The sequence below is a fragment of the Camelus dromedarius genome, chromosome 11, assembly GCF_036321535.1.
Source record: "Camelus dromedarius isolate mCamDro1 chromosome 11, mCamDro1.pat, whole genome shotgun sequence".
In the NCBI taxonomy this organism is placed as follows: Eukaryota; Metazoa; Chordata; class Mammalia; order Artiodactyla; family Camelidae; genus Camelus; species Camelus dromedarius.
Window position 1 is genome coordinate 69,374,119 of NC_087446.1, and position 21,954 is coordinate 69,396,072.

General features: G+C 41.7%; 1 pseudogene; it reads right to left on the minus strand.

The window, feature by feature from the left end:
- Nucleotides 1–5,387: 5,387 nt before the first annotated feature.
- Nucleotides 5,388–21,954, minus strand: part of LOC135322434 (trafficking protein particle complex subunit 9-like) — an 82,211-nt pseudogene continuing 65,644 nt past the window's right edge.

Genomic DNA, 21,954 nt, shown 5'->3' on the forward strand with positions numbered 1-21,954 from the left:
TTCACAAGTTGATACCTTTTAAAAATATATGAACTGTAATGTTGTAGAATTTTACAAGAGGCAGTGACTTTCAGGGCTGTCAGCAATGGAAGCAGAACAGTTGGAGGGACAGCAGGTGCTCGTGCTCAGTGACTGAAGTCACACAACATCCACGGCCACCTCTGGTTAATCTTATAGAGTTGTTGCTGTCTGCAGGCATTCAGGGCTGTGCCCCCCTCCCCACCAAACATATATATTAGGAAAAGTGTTGAGACTCAGTATAAGAAACAATAAAGAATTAGTAAGGGGAATTGAGTTTATTGTTTTTAAAAAGAAAAATTAGCATCCAGGTAGTTTAATTTCAGCTCCTAATAGACTGATGTGTTGACATTCACAAGGATGCATAAACACCTGCAAGATCTTGGGTCAGCACCGGAGACTCTGAAGCAGCAATCACCACACACAAAGTTCACTGCTGCCCTTGACAGCCTTATAGAATTACTTGATTAAGAAAAGGCCATAGATGTTAAATATCATCATTTTGAGAAACCAGTTCTTTTGAAATCTTATATACAAATGTAACTGAATTGGATAAAGAAATGCTAAATGTGTAATAAAGTATCCAAAGAGGTAATGATTACTGAAAACACCACAAATTGAAGAGGACCACAGCATAATGTGCATATATATTTTAAAGATCTGGAAGAATCAGCTGAGCAGTATATTCAAGACATCTATAGATGATGTCAAAAGGGGGTGTCTTTGGATAGCTTTTTGTGAATGTTAGAGTGAAGTCAGGGTCAGGTACACAAATTAGGTTTAAAAGCAAAAGGTGAAACAGATTTCTTTTCAAAAATCTATTGTGTCTGTTTAGAAATCATCAAATCCATGGGTCAAGGTAAGAAAAGAAAAAAAAAAACTAGTGACCACGTGACTGTTTCAGGAGCTGTTAATAAAATGACAGTTGACAATTGTGTAAATTAGATATGTTCTTGGTGCCCAACTGACCCAAATATTTTTAGTCCATGTGCCAAAAATATATCAAGGAATAAATAGTGATCTATGTTTTGTCAGATCTTTTATCCCCCCTTCAAGCCTGCATTGTGATTGGGAAACTAAGAACTTCTACTGCAGGGAGGGGGATTTTCAGAAATGGAATGTCCCCCAACCGAGAAAATAAAGAAAATGTAGCCGTACACTGTAGAGACACAGGGAGATCTGTTGAGCCAGATGACACTTGCTTTACTGTCAACTAGTAGGAGGTGCAGGTTTTGATGAATTGGGTACCATGTTGCTGCCTTTCTCAAGGTATTGCCCAAGGCTCTTGAGAAGCGATGAATTGGGGCCAAGGAATTAGCCTCCGATTGCCCTTTGCCATAGATGTTGTCTGTATTCTCCAATTTTAAGCTTTAGCTTAGACAAGTTGTAGCGTCTTGCCAAGTGAGCTACAGACAGGAAGTGAGTCTTGAAGCATAAGGCTCTTTCTTCCTCACTGCAACAGAGAACCACTGCATTGGAGCATCCTGAGATGTCATCGATGGTCATTTTTCATGTTAGGAATCAGTAAGGATGCTATGTCCACATGGATGAGGAGGGTAAGATTTCAGTCTCTAAAGTGGTAATGATGGGTTGACCTTTTCACTTAAAGAGTCTCACATCAACAAATGCGTGTCTGTTCTGGACCAAGAAGAAGCAAGTGTTTGAAAAAGAATAGCTTGAAAGGTCTGTGGGACATGTCAGGCATCTTCTTCATGTCTTCAAGTTCGGGTATCAAAAATGCTTTTCCTATCCTGAGTGATACTGACAATTTGCCGTGTTCTGTGCCTCATGAATACCAAAGGCTTTCCTAAATAATATATCTAGAAATGGTAACATTGTTGATATGTGTTAAACCGGGGGAGATGAAGTAATTAAAATTAGTTCCAAATACTGATTTTTTTAAGGACATCAATTTTATAGAAACTTTTGAAGAATTAAAGTGACAGAAAATTTCAAAGCACTTTTCCTTCTGGTAAGAAAGGGTTCTGTATTCCTTTACTGATGAATGTAACATAGAATCAGTACTAATATTTTTTGTATTGTACTTAGTGTTTACAAAGTGATTCACAGATATTCTCCTATTTCATCTGTGCAATGACCTCTGGAAGGTAAGATTTCCTAGTTATGCTTTTTAATGTCTATTTTTAGCTCTGTCTAAAAGCAGATTGATTGAGCTCCATTTGCTCAGTTTAGAAGGCTGGACTGATTAATTGTGTCAGAACATTCCAGGAGGCAGAGGAAAGGAAGATACATGGGTTCTACATGATGGAAACTGCTCCTGAAATGATTTGACCAGCAGCCTTATCCATTTTTCCCAAGGCTGGAAACAGAACACAACCCAAGACATGGAAAACAGGGAGCCCATGTGACCACAGCCTTGGCATGTATAATCACGGCTGTACTCCTGTGCCTTAGAGAGGAGGATGATTTGGTCTCTGTTCTACAAACTCTGTTTTGCTTCATCTCCACAGTGTCTTGTTTTATTGGCATATGCTGAAACTTGATTTACATTTCATAGCATTAAAACAAAAATCAAGAACTCTTTATCATTTATTAACTATTTGGTAAATAGTTTTTGGTGAATATTGAACTTTATTATTAGGTCTTACCATGGCAATGTACAACACCTAGTTCCCCAGATAACAGCAGTGGCTTAAACATGCTAAAATTGTATTTCCCTCTTACATAAAGAAGTCAAGCAATCGGTAGCCCAGGGCTGGTTTGCATGATGGCCACTGGGTCAGAGAACAAGATGCCTGTTATCTTCAGCCCATCAACATGATGGCCCAAATTGGCTGCCTGAGGGTCAACCATCAGGTCCACATTCCAGGAGCAGAAAGGAGGGAAGAAATGTGCTTCAGTTCCCTTTTGGGATGGTTCTGTAAAGTCCCTTGTAGCTTTCCTGCTTTTATTTTGCTTTAGACAGAGGGCTGAGAGACAGCTTTCTATGAGGTAAGCTCAATTCATGACCAGCCATCTCCCTGGAGGGGAGGGGAGGGAGTGGGCGGGAAGGAACCAATCATCCTGCACATGGTGTAAGACACCACGATGAGCCGCCGGGGGCATCTGCAGTCTGTCCATTGCTTCGGGCTGCACTGAGCAGTTGGTAACGCTTGAGATTTTCACATAGAGGTGCGTGTATGCTGGACCAATTTCTCGGTTCATTTAAACAAGTGGCGACCAGTGCACGTTGGAAAACACATTTGTTCTCACCTTCTAGCCAGTGACCCTCCAGCCAGGTTTCTGTCCTGCTGTTCATTTCCACGTTATTTTCCAAGACTTCCAGAGGAAATGTAAGCAGCCTGATGCTCAAATGCTTTTCTGTGTGATTCCCCCCTTGTTCTTTGCAGGAACAATAAATTGCCTAGAGAAGAGTGGACGAAATTCCAACCCTCCATTTCTCTAAAGCTCTGAGATTTGGTGTTAGGAAATAGAAGAAAATTCCAGAAACACCCTTAAGAAACATTATTCTTTCAAATGTGATTTGGAACAGCAAAGGACTATATATTTTATAGAACAATTTTTAAGACAACTGAATTGGCAGTAAGTTCACATAATGAAACTTCCAATAATTCTTTATATTTCTCCTGGAAATTCCTTGGTTCTTGGTGTAAATTATTAGTAATTAATATCAGCTTTCTATTCTTTCTCTTCCTGTAGTTGTAGAGTTCACATGAAAATAGCACCTTGTGTCACTGAGAAAGCCTCCTGGTCAGCCTTCTTGTTAAACAGCAAGTGTGCTTTTCGGTGGCAGGTGTGCTAAATAGTAGTTTTCAGGCACTTGGGGGATGCCCATCACACCAGCACTGCGGGAGCCTATTTCTCACCCACGACCAGGTGAGACCCTCCTTCCTTCCGCTGCCTTGCCCAGGCCCCAGCATTCTGGTTCTTTCTCATGACCCATTTTCATAAAGTTCAGCCCTGCACCAGCCGAGCAAGTCTTGGTTTCTCAAAGACCAGGATCTTAGTTCTAGGCTTTCTGTTAAAGGACAGTGTATAAAATCAGGAAACTTTATATGTCTTTTGAGGCCTCAGGATCTCTGCAATTAAAACAAGAACTTGAGTTACAATACTATTCTTTTCCACTTCTGAATTTCTAAAACTCCACACAATAGCTTTTTTATTAAGTAGCTAAAAATTTCTCCAGAATTTATTATTCTAAAATTCACAAATATCTGTTAATTTATATTTAAATATGCTATATTAAGAAATGGAATAATTATTTACTTTTAAAAAATAATTTAACTCAAGAAATATTTGATACTGAATGTTTACTATGAGTTTAAGTATGTAAGCTTAATTTTTGTGGTACTGTCAATAAGGCACACAACGTGAGAGTTCTGGGTTAAGTTTTATCTGGGGCAAAATGAGGACCAGAACCCAGGTGACAGCATCTCAGAGAGCTCGGAGGAACTGCTCTGACGATGAGGGGGAGCTCAGCATTATATGAGATTTCATTGTATGCGGACGTGCAGTCAAGTATACGTTAAGTCCGAGGCTGCTGCTAGTCGAGGAACAGGTGTCTCTGTTAATGATTTTAGTGCTTTTCTAGATAGGAGGAGATGCAAGAATTTGGGCTCATAAAATTTCCTGAAAATGTCTAAATATCTGAAAGATTTTCTGCCCATTTTCCCAGAGCACAGAGCGCCCCATTCCTGATCTCCACACAGAACTACTTTCAGAGGGTGTTGAAGGTCAGCAGCTGCAGTGGCTCATGACTTAATCAAATCAGAGGCAGATGACACGTGCCAATATTTAGTTGACAATATGTATATATTGTAGGAAAAAAATTACTTTTCAACCCTACCCCTGTTTTACTTTTAGTTAGAGATCACCTGATAACTGTTAGATGACTTAAGTCAGACGAGGGGTTGAAGGAGTCGTCTCTTGAGCCAGCCAGTGCTCTTTGTCAGCCTCCTTGATCACATTCAATTTTCTTTCCCTTCAAACAGCATGCATCTGATTTTATGAAGTTTGGAGCCTGTCCTGAGCACATGGGGTCTGGAAGTGGCCCTGTTCCTGTGGTCTTTGTTTATTCTGTGAATTATGGTGTGAATCTTTATGTGCCCAAGCTTCATCATAATTTCAAACTTAAAGGATTTAAATATGGGAGATGGATGCCAAGTTCTGGGAATAGATTTTCAGGATAACAGCCAGGATTGGTAAAAAGTAGGGAGAATGGATACAGCCTTTAAAAAGAAATGTTATTTTACAATTTCTGGCAGATAAATTAAAGTGCTTGTTGGGATTCTGTCAGGAATGTTTAATTGGGAGACCTATCTCCCATTTTCATGAAATAAAATAATTTTATTATTTGTTTAGTGCCTACTGCTTAACAAATAAGTATCCCCTATGCATATAGTTTTATCGTTTAATCTCTACAAAGATTTCCTGGAGAACACACGTGTCACAGGTGATTGAACCAAGATCATCCAGGGTATGTGGCTGGAAGGCAGATGGGTTGGAGGGCTTACCCTCCTTCAGGCAGAGACAGAGACACCAAGGTTTATTGACAAGCTTGTTGTTGAAGTTGTTTATTTAATACTTTGCTTCCTTGATGAAGTGGATCTCTTGAAATTGTTTATGTCTGGACTATCTTCCCCTCTCTCCTCGGCCTCAGGACTTCTCCTCATAAGTAGTATGAATTCAGCCTGAACTGATTCAGGAAAATCAGAAAATAAAAAATTAGCCCACACAAATGTCTGATAAGTCTTTGTATTTCAGTACTTCCTAAAACTCTTAGAAACACAAGGAAGGTGTGTTACCTCGGGGACTGAGTGCATTTGAAGTGTGAGAAATGTAAGTGTGATCTGGTAAAGGCACAGGCTCTATAGACAGTGATCCCTGTTTGGATCCTGGCTCCCCTAAGTACTGGAAACATGACCACCCATAGCCTCAGTATCTTCATGTGTTAAGTGGGCTGATGGAGCTCACCTCCAAGTGGCCAGGTCAAAATGAGATGGTACGAGTGACTCTCAGGCAGAATGCTTGTCAAAATGCTAGTTGCTCTTGCTGCTTTATAATGTCTCCTTAGGTAATTCCGTTGTCCATTGGCTTGCGAATACCTCCTCATTTGATTTAAAAAAAATAGCATGCCCTAAAAATTTTAAAAATAAGGAATGAAGATTTACTGATTAATGCTGGTTGTATTTTTATAGGTCATTTATTAAAAAAAAATGTAGGAGTTCTCTAAAGAGAATTTATTCTGTGTGCCTAGAATAAGATTCAGTTAAAAATGATTTTCCTTTAAATGCTTTTCAGAAATTTTCTGTGATATTTTTCTTGAATAGTAGTTGAAGATTTCTGAGGAGGTTTTACATTTAGAAAAGTTTATTCTTGTAATAATTGACACGTTAAATAAATGATTCAAACCCTGGACAGCATAAAGCCCTGGCTTTTTTTTTTTTAATATATATAATTTTGGTGGTTAGTGCTATGACATATTATTATTTATTAACGGTTTTGATTTTGCTTCTGGGTTGTCCTAGGTTTCGGCGCATGTGCCTTGGAAGGTTTCTCGGGCAAAGATGCTTATTTAAGAAGGTTGTCATTGTAAATGCTCTCAAGAGGATTAAACAAATTCCACAGCAAATAAATGAACATGTTTGGAAGTTTTCCACCCTCATGTAATTTCCAGAAAACAGACATGATTCACTTGCTAAGCCAAACACACAGGTACAGTAATGAGCCTGGCTCACATGACTGGACAGCACGGAGGGAGCCTCATCTATTGGCGTGGGTTACGCTGCAGGAAGCGCAACTGAAATTTTAATTAGAATTTATTTCCAGCGAGTGCTGCTTCCGCGTTTTTCTCCCAAAATTAAGGAAGCGCCCTCTTTCCCTGGCCATCAGTCTGCAAAGCCACACGGCTCACACACTCCCCTGTTCATCAGAAGGCTGGTGGAGTCAGTTTGCTTGGACACACTTAGCTACACTCGCAGCGGGGATCATCAGTCTCTTCTGTGTGTTCACCTCCACCTGCAGGGGAGAAAATCGACTTTTGCTGCCGACAAAAGCTAATTGACTACCAGTTGTTTCAGAGGGACTGTGATGTTGAAAACTGGTATCCCTTTCATTTTTATATGTTGGATGCTGACAAATTGCACGGCCACACCCCCACTGTAAGTACACCCACCAGGGATGGTGTCGGAGTTTGAATCTGTGTGTTTTAGTATTCAGATCCTGGCACTGGTCAGCTTTCAGTGTTCTCGTTGGGTTTGGGAGACTATTTCTCAAGCGATTTCTTTGGCTACCAATAAATTTGCAAAGCCGTCTCCTTCAGTGGAGTTCCGATGAGTTGAGTTGGGAGGGGCATGTGAAATTGAGGAGGGCAGAGAGGTGCAATGAAAACTAGCCACCATCTGGTTACCTCTCATTTTTTATGGGCCAAAGATGCTTGTCTTCTTTTCTTTACTCCTCCATCCATCCCTTCAGGTCAGGGAGTCGTCTTCAAGAATTTCATCCTAAAATGTAAAGTAATGATGAAGGCAGTGTGTTTCTTTGGTTGATTTCATTTGATTTGCGTTCATTGTTAAAGATTTTCTGGTGAGGTTCTTATGAGCTCTTAAAAGCTGGAAGAGCAGCACAACCAAGGAGAGAAAGTCAAAGGAACGAGTCAGCGGCCCCTGTGAGGTCTGCGGGAAGAAGGCAGGAGGTGGGGCAGAGGCAGCACCGTGGCCTCCACTGCAGCCCTGAGGGCAACCTGCGCATGTAAAGCCAGCGTCTCTTGTCACCATGTGTTCTAACCGGACTCCCACTAAAGGAATGCGAGATTTGGGGAGGCCTTACCTATTACCCTCTGGTCAAACATCTTTAATGCTGACTGTATTTATTCAAGATGACACAGAGATCACCTGCAGAGAGTGAGGGAGTGGTTCTTGCTTCCTGTCTTGCCCGCCCTAGGCTCACTCATCAGATACCTGATTCTCGCAGGCACTGCAGTGCCCGTTGGGGGAGCTCTGCTCCTGGGGGTTTCTGCTCCTGTGGGGGAAGCTCTGCTCCTCGGGGATCTGGGCACTGCAGTGGGCACATTGGAGGCGGTCGCACCAGCGCTGATACCTCTCTACGTGTTGTGCCTTTTGTGTAAGTAGTAGAGGTGGGATCCAGAGTCTTCCTTTGTCTACGGAGCTCTCCAGCAAACCAACTTGGAGGAAAGAAAGAAAATGCCTACTGTTCCATGACTGTGTCCTAAGGGTTTAAAGCTCATGCGGAGCACACGTGAGATCTCATTCAGTAAATACTCTGGGGTCTTTTCTCTGACTTGTCATGAATTTGGCATTCTCTTAATGTTATTTCTCTTAAAACATGTCTAAGCAACCACTTTTGTGTGATGGTTATTGTGCGTAAGTGTCCTGAAGAAGCTGTTTTGGATGGAAGTGTGGGCATCAGTGGTACCAGAATGGCTGGTGGCCCTGGGGGCTGCCCGAGCTCCACACCATTTGTTACCAGCAGTCTTTCAGATTGCATCTTATTCCAGAGCTCACTGGGGCTCCCATCTCTCACTACGTATCTTGAGAGAATATTTGTTCAGAGGGTAGGGGACAGGATGCTTCAAAGTCTGGGTTCTGGGGTTCCCTGTCTAAAGGTGGCAATGGCACAAATCCTTTATTCATGGAGTAATGAAGCCCCCCAGTCTCGTGGCTAATTGGGACTCCCTGTCCTTCTTCATGTTAGGACCCCGAGGGCTTGGGTTAGGCCCCCAAACCTGTTTTGGTGAGCTTTCAGCCCTATCACACCACCTGTGTTGTCCCGTTTCAGTCACATGACTTTGATTTTTGCTGGTAGGTGTGACTCCTGGACAGTGCCTGGGACTTCCAGGTTCCCCCTACAGTAGGGACACTGAAGAAAGTTCACCCCATATGGTGTGTTCGGGGGCCTCGAGGACAAGTAGGGACCCACAGACAGATATCTGGATGGGTGGTGATCAGGCCAGAGTCTTGGAAGAACAGAGATTCCATTACTGTTTTAACAGTGAAATTGAGGGAGTAATTCTGGAAGGTCTGATGCAACTGAGATTAAAATTATTATATGGTTTTTATTGTTAGCAGGAGTGGTTTTTAACTCTTAGACCCAGTCCCCCCTATTTATAATAAATATTTTGTAACCTTTCTTTTCTGGTGCCCGGAAGTGAACGTCATAGAAAATGTAACCTAACTATAAATATGATAAACAAATAGGTAGATGGAAAGATGTGGTGCCTAAATTCTTATATTATGGGGTATTTTATATTCTATGCTAATTAGTGACCTCTCAGGACAAAAGGCACATACAAAGAGAGTCACTTCTAATAAACTATTTTTTCAAGCCTTACCTAAATGGGAAACAAGTGGCTTCAGAATGTTAGAGCACCTCCATGTCCCCGGGGAATTCTCCTTGTCAGAGTTACAATTGCTGATGGTGTCCTGTGCTAAGTGCAAGCAAATGCGGTTCGGAAGCTGCCCGGAGGCTGACTCCGGGGATTCCTTCTCCTTCGCAGCAGTGAGGGAGCCTTGCCTTTCCTGACCTCAACCACAGAGGCGATTTTGAATCTCTGAAAACTGCCATACCAGTGTTTATCACAACCCTCACAAGATACATTGAATAAAGTAGAAAACTTTAAGTGTCTCCTTTAGGATAGAAATAGAGTATAAAAGAAATAAATTAAAAATTCTAGTGCCCGAATAATTGCTACATTACACTGGCTGCATCGTAAGGTTAGAAAACTTCATTACCGCTTTACATACCACATCTTGCAGTTAGATTTTATTTATTTTTTTTCCCTAAAGAAAAAACAATCATTTGATGAGTTCTTGTGTCAGAGGTGACGAGCAGAAAGCAAGTGTAAAACCAGGAATCGTGGTGCTGGTTAGTCTAAGACCATCTCCGTCACTGTGCAGATCATCTTTACTCATTTTACTGCACTTTTTGGAATCACCTTCTCACTTGGAAATACCCCTGTGTCAGTTGGATTTGTTAGTAAAACAATTCTATTTCTTACCTAGAACATCAGTGATGTTTTCAAGATGATAAAAAAAATTTGCCCATGGCATTTAAACAGTTGCTTGTTCTCGTAACTCATGGCTCACGGTCTAGTATTTGTCACAATTGGAGAACTGTGTTTTCTTTGTGCAAATTCTCATTGCTTTGGTGACGCAGGGACACTTGTCCTTACTGGATGGAGTATGATAGTAGTTTTTTGCATTCTCTCCCTAAATCTGGAGTCCTGTGTTATGTTTCCTGTTAACTTAAAAAATAGGAATATTGTTATTTACCTAAATATCTAACCTCACACCAGTGGTGCATATCAAATTGGTCCAAATAGGAATTCCAATATTAAATGAGACAGTAATTTCACAACCCAGTTTTCCAAAAATTTGGATTGATGGTTCAATTATACCAGGGACATTAGCTGTTTTAATTGAATCAATCATTGCTTTCTTCAATAAAATTTTCCATTCCATCTGCTCTTTTGGTTTATTGTTCTTCAGTGTTTCATTTGCTTTCTTTCCCCAAAATATATGATTTTGGCTTTTGTCATTGAAAATCCTTTCTGGTTTTGCTACCTCATGCTGGAGAGGAAGGCTTGTGACTGTTTTATAGTCACTGGTTTCATGGTTTTATGAGTGCTTAATGCCACGTTGCAGGGGTGTGGAGACCTAATGAATTGTGTACATAAAAGTCTTATTATACACTGAGTGCAGGGTTAGTGTTCGCAGCCCATGTCATCAGTATCATTATTAATCCATTACAATCATCCTCTATTAATCAGTGTTATCCTTCTAACGTCTCCAGGAGAGGAAATGTAGTAGTCTAAATGCAAATCTTTGCCAAAATTTGTCAATTCAAAACATTTAAAACTTTGCTGTCAATAGGACTGTGTGCTTTCTGTCCCTAATTCTGCTTCTCCTGACCCAGGACGCGGTCTCCACAGCTGATGATCCGTGAGACACTGGATTCTTGAACCCATGGCTCTGTGTGTTCTGAGACATCTGGGGACTTCAACACTGTTTTAGGGGCTTTGGTTCCCACCTCTTCATAGCATTGCTGAGATGAGATCTGTGGGTTCACCCTCATTCTTGAGTGTATTGTGCATTTTTTCTAGAACCAACACACGCCACCGTGGCAGCACTGCTTTGACCACGTGCTGGGGCAGCGTGTGCTTGTCAGTTCTTGGGTTTAAATTTTCTGTTCAAATTTCTAAAATGGGGTATATTGACAGATACACTCCATGTAAACAGAAGCTCTGTGGGGTTTTCAGCAACTTCTAAGAGCATAAATATTCCTGAAGCAGCTAATCTTCCTCCCAACAAGTGAGGAGCAAGCCGGCAAGTCCTGGGGGCCTGTGGCGGCCAAGCTGTGCAGCCCAGGCTGCTCACCGAGGAACAAGGAGAAAATCTTAAAAACCTACTTCCATGCTGTCTTTCACAGAATCCCAGAAATGAACGTTTTAATATGTAAAGAGGGGTGATTTTTTAAAATAAATTTTTTATTTTTTTTCCTTTTTCAGTTTTATTAGGTAGAATTTTTACAGTTCAACTTCACATACACATATTGCATGCAAATACATATATAGAGCATACTGCATTTTTTGTTTAAATATATGTACTAATTATTGTTTCTAAGAACAGATTAGAGCTTTAGATTTTTAAAATTAGTTACCAGAGGAATAAGGACATCTACAAAAGAATAAACAGAATATGGTAATCCAATCACAAAGGACAGTCAGATGTGCTTGCATATATTCAAAAAATCAAAACAATATTTAGTTCATTTGTGGTCTTATTATTATTGCTATTAATTTTAGATTCCCCATAAATGAAGTCATATGGCATTTTTCTTTCTCTTTCCACCCCACTTCACTTAGAATGACAGTCTTCAGGTCCATCCATATTGCTGCAAATGGCATCTTTTATGGCTGAGTAGTATTCCATTGTATATATGTATCACCTCGTCTTTATCCAGTCATGTGCTGATGGACATTTGTGTTGTTTACATGTTCCTTGTTCTATGTCCCTTCTGGCAACAATTACGGATTTTAAATATTTTCCACCTTAAAATCCTTCCTGAAGGAGATGTGGTAACTGGAATCAAAAACAGTTACAGCACAGGGTTGTGTGTGATGGGCCCTGGGGGCTTGGTAGAAAGGTTGGCAGAAAGGATTTCAGATTCTAATCAAATGAGTCCTCCTCTTGTAGCCCTGCTGACCGCCTCTCTCACGGCCTGCCCTACAAGTCTGACCAGTCCCTTCTGTGAATCCTACTGTATTGTGCACAAATTTTGTCCAATTGGTGTCATCCAGTAGGGACCTTAAGTGAGGCACCCAAGCTCCTGTGTTGATTTCTTCCATCAGCCCTTAAATTCCTTGGGAGCCAGGACTGTCTCATTGCCCCAAGGATCCCTAATTCCTAGTGAGATGCCTGATAAAGCTGATACTTAACAAGCACATGTGTCAAATGGAAAATCCTGATCAAAAAAGGCCCTCATTTTTCAGACATGCCTACTTGAACACATAGTGTAAAATGACATGTCTTCTTGGATTTGCTGTCAAATACTTCAACAAAGGACAAATAAAAGAACAAAGGTCTGAATAAAGGAAATATGGAAAAGTTTGTGAATTCCTTAATCTGGGTAATGGGCTGATTGTACTATACTTACTGATGTATACATAAGTTAGTTTATAATTTTACTGTCATTAGCTGAATGGCAAGTATTAATACGTATTAATTGAAATCCTTAGAACTGAATAAACTTACCCCACACAAAATCCTTAATATCCTAGTAGTTTGTCTTTCAGAAATCTTTTCCCACAAAGACAGGAAAAAAGGGAAAGGCAGATCCGTGGAGTATTTCCACGTTGTCAAAAGACCAAAGGCCGATACAAAAGAAGAGATTGTAAAAAAGATAAAGAGGCTGAAATTAATGTCCGGAAAACCTAGCTAACAATCCTAAATGGCCCAACATAACTAACCTCAGCACTGCTGCATCAAGAATGGGGCAAATAGCACCTAGTGGATTTTTTTTTTAATAAATAAATAATGATCCAGTTCCTACCACAGGCAATTATGATAAGAGTGAGTATAAGTTCTAACACCAACTAGTGTACAAATCATAATTTCTACTTGATTCAAACTGCTTCTTCTATAAAATTTGAATCTTTTTATTCTTAAGACAGATTTGTGGCCTATGACCTAGTGATAAAATTTTCAACTGGCTTGTATTAAAAAAGTTCACCATAGTGAGAGTTTATTACATCAAGTATTCCTTTTTGGGAAACCCATGTGCCTTGTTACCCTCTTTCATAAGATTTCCTGTGGAAAATTCAATCCTTCATTCAGGAAAAGGCTGAGCAATATATCTCATGGAAAACCTTCATAAACTGCAACACAAGAAAATGAAAATGAAAGTGAGCAGCCCGTGAAGCCGGCAGATACACAGCGGATGGCTGTGTTCCCGCCTCGAATTTCTGTAACCAGCAGGGAAAATGTGCATTTCAAGAAATAGACATAAACACTTTTCAGGACCTGAGCACACAATTTCCCTTTCAGGGTTTAGTGGGCTTCCATTTAATTCTATGAGAAATGTTTAAAACAACAGAACAACAGCTGAGATAGGGTTTAAAGTAACTTTTATGTCTTAGTGAAAATAAAGCCAACGGATAGTTATCATTTTTACTTTATTTAATCTCACTCTCTTACTTTACCTCCCCAACCTCCTCCACAAAATGATGGTGAACATCCCCTCCTGGGTCAGAAGGCTAAGTGAAAACTACCAATCAAATGGAGGTGTGCTTTGTTGTTTATTTTTCAAAACAAACAAGTTTCATTCATATGATTTAATAATTAAGATCAGAAACAAAGTCTACTCAATAAATGGTAGCCAACACATGTCATCATAGCTGCTCATCAGGTTTGGCCCAACGTTACACACTTTTACATGGACATGTGCCATGTGCTGTCATGGGAAACGGTGAGTGGGGACAGGGCCTCTGCTCTCACAGGGCACACAGCCTTGTGGGGGAGGTGGTGTTCAATCATTGCCCTTTTTTTTAATGTACTTACAAATTATGGGAAATGCTATTTTAAAAGAACAAAATGAGTCAATGAAAGTGAAAAATACAAGGACAGTATTTAGGCTGAGGGAAGACAGGGAACCTCTTTGAAGAGCTGACACTCCACTGAGACCCAAAGGACAACTCCGGTGCTGCAGGTGAAGGGCAGGGACACATTGATAAAGGGCTGATATCCAGAATATACCAAAATTTCTTTAAACTCAACAAGAAGGATGAACAACCTGATTAAAAAATGAGCAAAATGCCTGAACACACACCTCATCAAAGAAGAAATCTACATGCCAAAGAAGTCTATGGAAAGATGCTCCACAGCATCTGTCATAAAGGGGATGCAGACTGAAACAGCGAGGTACCACTGCACACCTGTCAGAACTGCCAAAACGCAGAACACTGACAGCACCGAATGCTGGTGAGGATGTGGAGCATCAGGTATTCTCATGCATAGTTGTTAGGAATGTAAAATGGCCCAAATACTTAGGAAGACCGTCTGGCAATTTTTTACAAAACTAGATATTCTCCTACCATATGATCTGGCAACTGTGCTCCTTGGTGTTTACTCGACGAAATGGAAACTTGTGTCCACACACAAATCTGCATACAGATGTTGATAGCAGCTTTATTCATAATCACCAGAACTCAGAATCAACTAAGCTGTTCTTCAGTAGGTGAATGGATAAACTGTGGTCCAGCCAGAAAATGGACTATTATTTGGTGCTAAAATGAAATGAGTTATCAAGGCATGGAAAGACATGGAGGAACCTTAAATACATATTACTAAGTTAAAGAAGCCAATCTGGGAAGGTTCCGCAACTGTCTGATTCCAACTGTATGGTGTTCTGGGAAAGGGAAAACCACAGAGACTAAAAGATCAGTGGCTGTCAGAGGCTAGAGGGGAAGGAGCAATGAATGAGGTGCAGCACGGAGCATTTTAAGGTCACTAAGACAGACTAATCTGTATGATGCTGTGACGGTGGATACATGTCATTGCACATCTTTCGAAACCCACAGAGTGCACACCACCAAGTGTAAATCCTAGTGTCAAGTCTGGGCTCTGGGTGATGATGACTTGTCAGTGCAGGTTCACCCATTGTCGCAAATGCACGCTCTGGTGCAGGCGTCAATAGTGAGGAGCTCTGGGGACAAACTGCAGTTCATACACCGAATCCAGCCCCAGCCAAAGCTGTTAATAAAACTCTGTGGGTGTGTGGAATGTCCAGCTGCTCTGGCGTCTGAACAGCAGAGCTGAGCAGCTGCACCAGAGATCAGGAGATTTGCAGACCCTGAAATACTTACTCCCAAGCCCTTGACAGAAAAACTCTGCTGAGCCCTGTTCTAAACGAATCACAATTCACCCTGATGAGACAGGACAGCAGGGCCCAAACCAGGCATGGTTAATGGGACTGAAGCAATGTTTTAGTTCCAACACCTTTGCTGAAGTCCTGCAGATCCAGCGACAGACTGTAGCCAGGAAGCGTCTGCAGAAGGAGTCGGTAGCAGACCTTCCCGCCAAGCTCCGGGATGCCGGGGGCCGCGCGCTGCACGGGGGCCACCCGCTTGAAGAAGGCGGACTTGCGGTGGAAGCCGATCAACTCATAGAGCTCGGAGAGGATGCTGCACTGCTGAATTCTCTCCTAGGAATGCTGAAGCACAGGGAGAAAAGCAACTAGCATCTGAACGAAACATGTAAGTGAAAAAAGACCCTTAAAAAATTTTCCCTTAAAACAGAGACCCAATGACACAGGAAGGAAGAGGAAGGCTGACTTCGTGCACTGATGGGACCGGATGCAGAAATGCAGGGAAGCAGCGCTGTGCAGACGCTCCAGACCTCCTCTGGTCACCACCTTTCCACGTTCCGCCTCACCTTTTACTAGAAAGGCGCGTATTCCCTGAAACAGAGGAATCTGCTACCTAAACATGGGACACAGAGAAGGGAAAGAGGAAAAGGACCGGAAAGTAAAGGAACAACAGTTCATCTACACCCTAGTGTTTGGGCGGGACTTTCACCAAACACACAACCTCTCAAAGCACAGAGCACACAGTGAGAAGCTGACAGAGTGACTGCGACTTCTGCTCCTTAAACACAAGCTACCTGCCAGCACACGGTGTGCCCGTTACTGAATCATTACAATCATTTCAGAAACTATTACTACCCCGGCTAACAGGCAAGGAAATCTGAATCTCGGGGAGGATTTATTATCATCCTGGACAAATTCCCAAGGCCAAGAAGTGTCAGAGCCTCCGGCAGACCCTGGACTAAAATGCTCCTCATCACCACGGGCCCTGAGCCTCAGGCTGAGGCCACGTTAGGTCTGCACGGGCCCAGAGCATGAGTCAGTGGGACAGGGAGTGGTCCCACTTGAAGTGCCAGGCCAAGGCCCTCAGGAACCTATGTAATGAAACCAAATACCCAAACTGATTTCCAACGCACTTCCCTGTCCGGTAGGACTGCTCGGCACATCTGGCTTATCACCTGTGCACAGGCTGTGCAAGGGGCCCAGACAGTGACGTGACGTCCCAATGGAAGTGGCTCAGAGACCGCTTCATCACAGGACAGACTCTCCCGGCTTCCAACGTTAACTCTCCATTCCACTTCCAACTGGAAAGTAAGTTTAGACTTGTTTCCTCTCCAGAAACAAAGATAGTGGTAACATCAGCGGGAAACTCAAGACTGAGGAAGAGTCTCCTGGCCATTTGGAAGGATAGGCTGGGGAGGGAACAGAGATAGGGATCAGAAAGACCAGTGTTCCAGTCCAAAGTCTGCACATCACTCGCTTTGACAGTTTCCTTATTAATACAGGTGATAAAATCTAATTATGATTGTTGGGAAAACTAAATGAAATAACGTATGCCACTAGCATAGGTGTAAAATCCTAAATGAATGTTCCAGAAATGGACGTGACCATGGTTAGATATTGTTTGCCAAATCTTGTGTGCTAAGCTCACATCAGCCAGCCAGAGATGTGCCAGAGAATGCCTCAACAGCCAGCAGCCTTCTCCAACTTGGAAACTCACAGTGTCCGAAGAACAGGCAGTGGTGGATGCTTTGGGACACTCTGGAGGTAGCACTCCAGTGATGACTTTAAAAAGCTGGGGAGAATTTAGGGGACCATACAGTTCAAATACAGTAAACTCATTCCATGTCTACAAATATTCATCTGTAGCCATGATGATTCAGAGAGGAAATACATATTCAAACGTACATCATTTTCCCACATAAGTGCATCAAAACAATTTGGAAAGAATGTAACTTTCTTCTCTAGATCACACAGTGGGGATTACAAGGTTTTTACTGACAGCCCTACGTGTAAATCATCTGCAAACGTAACTGGGTCCATTATCAGTCATCATCATTTGAAGGGAAGGATGGAAAAGAACAAAGCCAAGCTAATACGCTCCGGTATTTTGTTGGGTTACGATGTCACAGAGGAGACGGACAGGTCATCAAGGAACCACTCTGCCGTGATCACGGAGCCGGAGAGCGGGATGGGCGGCAAGATGTATGGCACAGCCATAGCTGTGCTCGCGCTTCTAGGCAGGTACCCAGTCACTTCGACAAGGTGTCAAAAGTGTATGTCCACGTCCTCATCACCTGTCATGCATTAAAGAGAAATGGAAACCTATAAACGGCCAATAACCTCGGTGGGTACACCATCGAAAGAGCAAAGTCACAGTTTGACAACTGGCCATCCCAGTTCCCTGGGATTCATTCTTGGAGAACATTAAAAACCACTCCTCTGTCCTCAAGAAGTGCTTCCTACTTGTCCTATCTTTGGCTCAGGGATACAGCACGTTCACTTGGACTTTAATATCTGCACAGATTTGACTGTCTTTCTCCATGTTCACTTGTCCATTCTGAAGAGGTCTGAGTTAAGTCCAAATTCCATAAGATCAATTCCCTCCAGTGACAACTCAACGAGTCTGCAATTACAAACCAACTGAACAGGACTGTCCTCAGCTAAAAATGTCACCCACCCTTCACTGTTTTCTTAATCTCCTCTCCTGGCTAATTGCAACAGACTAACACCACCCTCCACCAAGTTCCCCAACTATGTCAAATAGAAAGGAAGGTCCATAAAAGATGAGACAACTCCATAGTCACCTCTGAATTCCAAGCATATATTAATGTCAATAAATAGAACTATGATTATGGCTTCTTTCCTTTAAAACCTTTCTGGTTATTTAAATGAGACCATGGAAGGGAGGTGTTTGGGTCCAGTATCTTGATCCAGAAGACTCTGGAGACATTTTTCGGAATGGCTGCCCACTGATTCATTCAAAACACAACTACTCTTTCCGGGAGGAGCTGTGATTTTCTGCCAGGAGTTTGTTGTCACTCTCATGCCAGAACAGATTTAAACTAAATACTTACATTGGATATGTTATTTTCCCCCGCTTCCAAAAAAATTGACTTTCCTTACTTCCTTGCCTTGAGGAATGCTTTTTTACTTTTCTTTCTAATTCACCCTTTTATACAGCAGGATTCAGGATGTTCTTGGCCTTACATAAGAACAGCCATCCAACTCCCAGTGTGAGAGGCATGGGGCTCAACTCCTGCCCTCCTGTCAATGCAATTGAAACTCAGTTCAGGAGCCAACTGGCCCCCCAGGGCTTCTAAGGCTCGCGTATCTCCCAGAATCCTTGCTTTCTGGTTTGACTTGGCTTCTGAGGATTTCCCCTCACTTTCTTGACAATTAGCTGTGCAGCTTGAAAGATGAGGAAGGAAGGTCTTATTTCTTAATCAGCATTTTAAGGAACTTATGTAATGAAGGTTTTCAAGAGTTTCTAGAACCCTGCATTGCCGAGACAGAAAACACACTAGATATTTTCTAAATCTAGCTATCATGTGCATTTTTTTCGTTGCTTTTGTTTTCTTAACTGCTAACAGACATTTTTAATTAAAAAATAAAATAAAGCCCCAAATAGGATAGAACATTGAAGAGGAAACAAAATTAAAGGGCAAAGACAGAAAAATTATAATTACTCTTCAAATTTAATAGAAAACATACACTATGGATCAGATCAGCAATTCTCCATAACAGCTAATTGAAACCTGACCATGAGGTAAAATGTTTCTCCTGTCAGGAGACGGCCAACAGAAAACAGAATTAAATCAACAAACTAAAATTCTAAGTCTGGCGAGGTAGAGAAGTCTACCAGCTAAATGTGTTTTCTTCTGGAAAAGAGGGAGACACACAAGATCTTTTCTGTGGAGCCTGAGCCCAGGTGAGGACGGTGAAGTGAGCTCTGTAAGAACCCAATTAGCAAAGTGAGTGATGAATAAAGAGACGTGAGCTTTGATGACAGAGATTATACTACTATTCACTTGTCCTGTAAGTATGTCTTCACGTTCAATGATCAATACATCGGCATCCTCAGGGATTGAGATTATAGGAAAATGCACAGCCCGGGCCTAGACCTCCTCTATGATTGTGGCACTGCAGTTAGATGATTCAAGGGCACCTCCAACTCCACCTGCAAATAGCTGATTTCACGGTGCTCCTCCCATAGCCGTCCTGCCCAGGGCCCCTTGTCGGGGGGCAAGGTCTCTCTGCCTCTCCCAGCTCAGTCCCATCACTCATAGATGTGACTGGGCCCCTCCTTCAGGGCCCAATTTCCTCAGTCAACGAGTCCCACCACCAGCACCTCACCTACCAGATTCTCACTGGCACTCCCTCAGCACTAACTCTGTGCTGGGGACCACGCTGCACATTGAGCACACGTTATCTCACTGGATCTCCACAGAAGTCCTGGGAAGTCGGTATATCACTGCTTCAAGTAATAAGATAAATTGTTTCACTTCCTTGAGTGTGTCATCCAAAGTGACACGGCTACTGAGCCACAAACTTGGGACTGAAAATCACTTGAAAATTGAACACTGCTACACCTCACAGCCACCCTACTCTGACTTATCACATCACCTCCTGCCGAGCCTTCTAAATGTTTCTAAGCATTCTACAAGACAAAAGTGATCTACGAGAGCACCCCTCTCCCCTACTTAAAATCTGACAATGACGTTCCACTTCCCTTAGGAGAAAGCCACACCGGGCCTGAGCACAGCCCAATGGCCCCTTCATCCGCGTACCCTGCGCGGCCGCGCCGCCTCACCCACCACGCAGTGCTACACGTGCCGTGTCCAGGACAGGGATTCTGACTCCGTACAACCCGGGGCTCGTCTCACTCAAACAATGATCACCCTCTTCAGTGCTGACTCTCAGAAAATTGTTTTCTCTGGATGAATCAATATCTTTTTCCTTACAACTTCCCATCATTGATAATGAGCTCCCCCCAAAAGAGAGAAGACCTAATCCTCAGACTCCTTATCTGTAAAGTGTGAATAACAAGAAAATATGAGAGGTTTTAAGCAAAATAATATTCATGTGAAGTTGACAATTCCCAACATACAGTAAGCACTCAATATGTGCTTACTTAATATTAATAAGAATATAATGCATTCCAGGAACCTTAAATCAATGCTTTATGGCTTTGTCCAAAAGACTACCGACAAACTATTGGACAAACCCCTTTGAGCAGATCCGCCCAAGCGTACTGGGATAGGTAAGCCTTGACTCCAGTTACAGCTGCAGCCAACCAGCACTACGGGGCGGGGGCAGTTTGCTCAAACTCGTACATGTTGCTTGAGCATTTAATTGTCACTAATGAATAAAGACAGGTGTTCTTTAGTCAAAACTCCTGAAACATAAATCTTCAAAGATTGATTCAAATTAGTTTCAAATACAACACTCTCACTAGAAATTATTTGAAAATTATAGTCTTAGCTCCTCCACACATCGAAAGGGCATTTTCTTAATATATCTGACTATATACACTGAGAGGATTGTTTAAAAGAAATTAAGATGAAGCCATAATGAATAAGCTTTCAGTATAATCTGCACAAAGCCCCACCCAAGGGTCTCACTTCTCACTTCCACATAGGTGTTCAGGTAGCTTAACCTGGGTCTTGGTTTCTTATGACACGGGGGTGGGAAGAATTGTGGATAGATTTATGTAGCAAATATAAATCTAGGGTATTTGCTGTGTAGGAATGCTAGAAATAAATAAATTGATATATAGTCCCACCCTTAGGAAACTCAGCCTTTCCAATTACAACATCATTAAAAATAAAATGAGAGATACATTTAACAAAATTTTACAAGATTTGCACATTGAACATTTTGAAGTATCACCAAAAAAAATTAAAAGATCTACATATATGGAAGGCATCCCATGTTCATGGAATGGTAGACAATATTGTTAAAAATGTTAAGACTCCCCAAAGTGATCTACAAATTTAATGGAATCCCTATCAAAATTCCAGCTGACTTCTTTGCAAAAATTGAAAAACTGATGCCAAAATTCATATGGAAGTACAAGGGAACCAGGTCAGCCAAAACAATCTTGAAAAAGAAGAGCAAAGTTGGAGGACTCACTCAAATGTTACTACAAATCTATAGTACTCAAGTCATTATGGTACTGGCATAAGTTTGGATGCATAAATCTATGAGACACAATAAAAAATCCAGGGGGGAAAGTTACATTTACAGTCATTTTTCCAGAAATGTGCCAACAACACTCCATTGAAAGAATAGTCTATTCAACAAATGGTGCAGAGACACCTGGGTATCTGAAGGCAAAAGAATCAATCTGGAATCTGGACCCCCGTATTTTATTTAACAAATAAAATATTAATTCAAAATGGATCACAGACGGAAATGTAAAAACTAAATGTATAAACTTTCTAAAATAAGACATAGTTTAAATCTTTGTGGTCCTAGGATAGGCTATGGCTTCCTAGATACAATACCAAGAGCACAAGTGAAAAAAAAGAAAGATAAAATGGACTTCATCAAAATTAAAACCATTTGTTACAAAGGACATCATCAAGAAAGTGA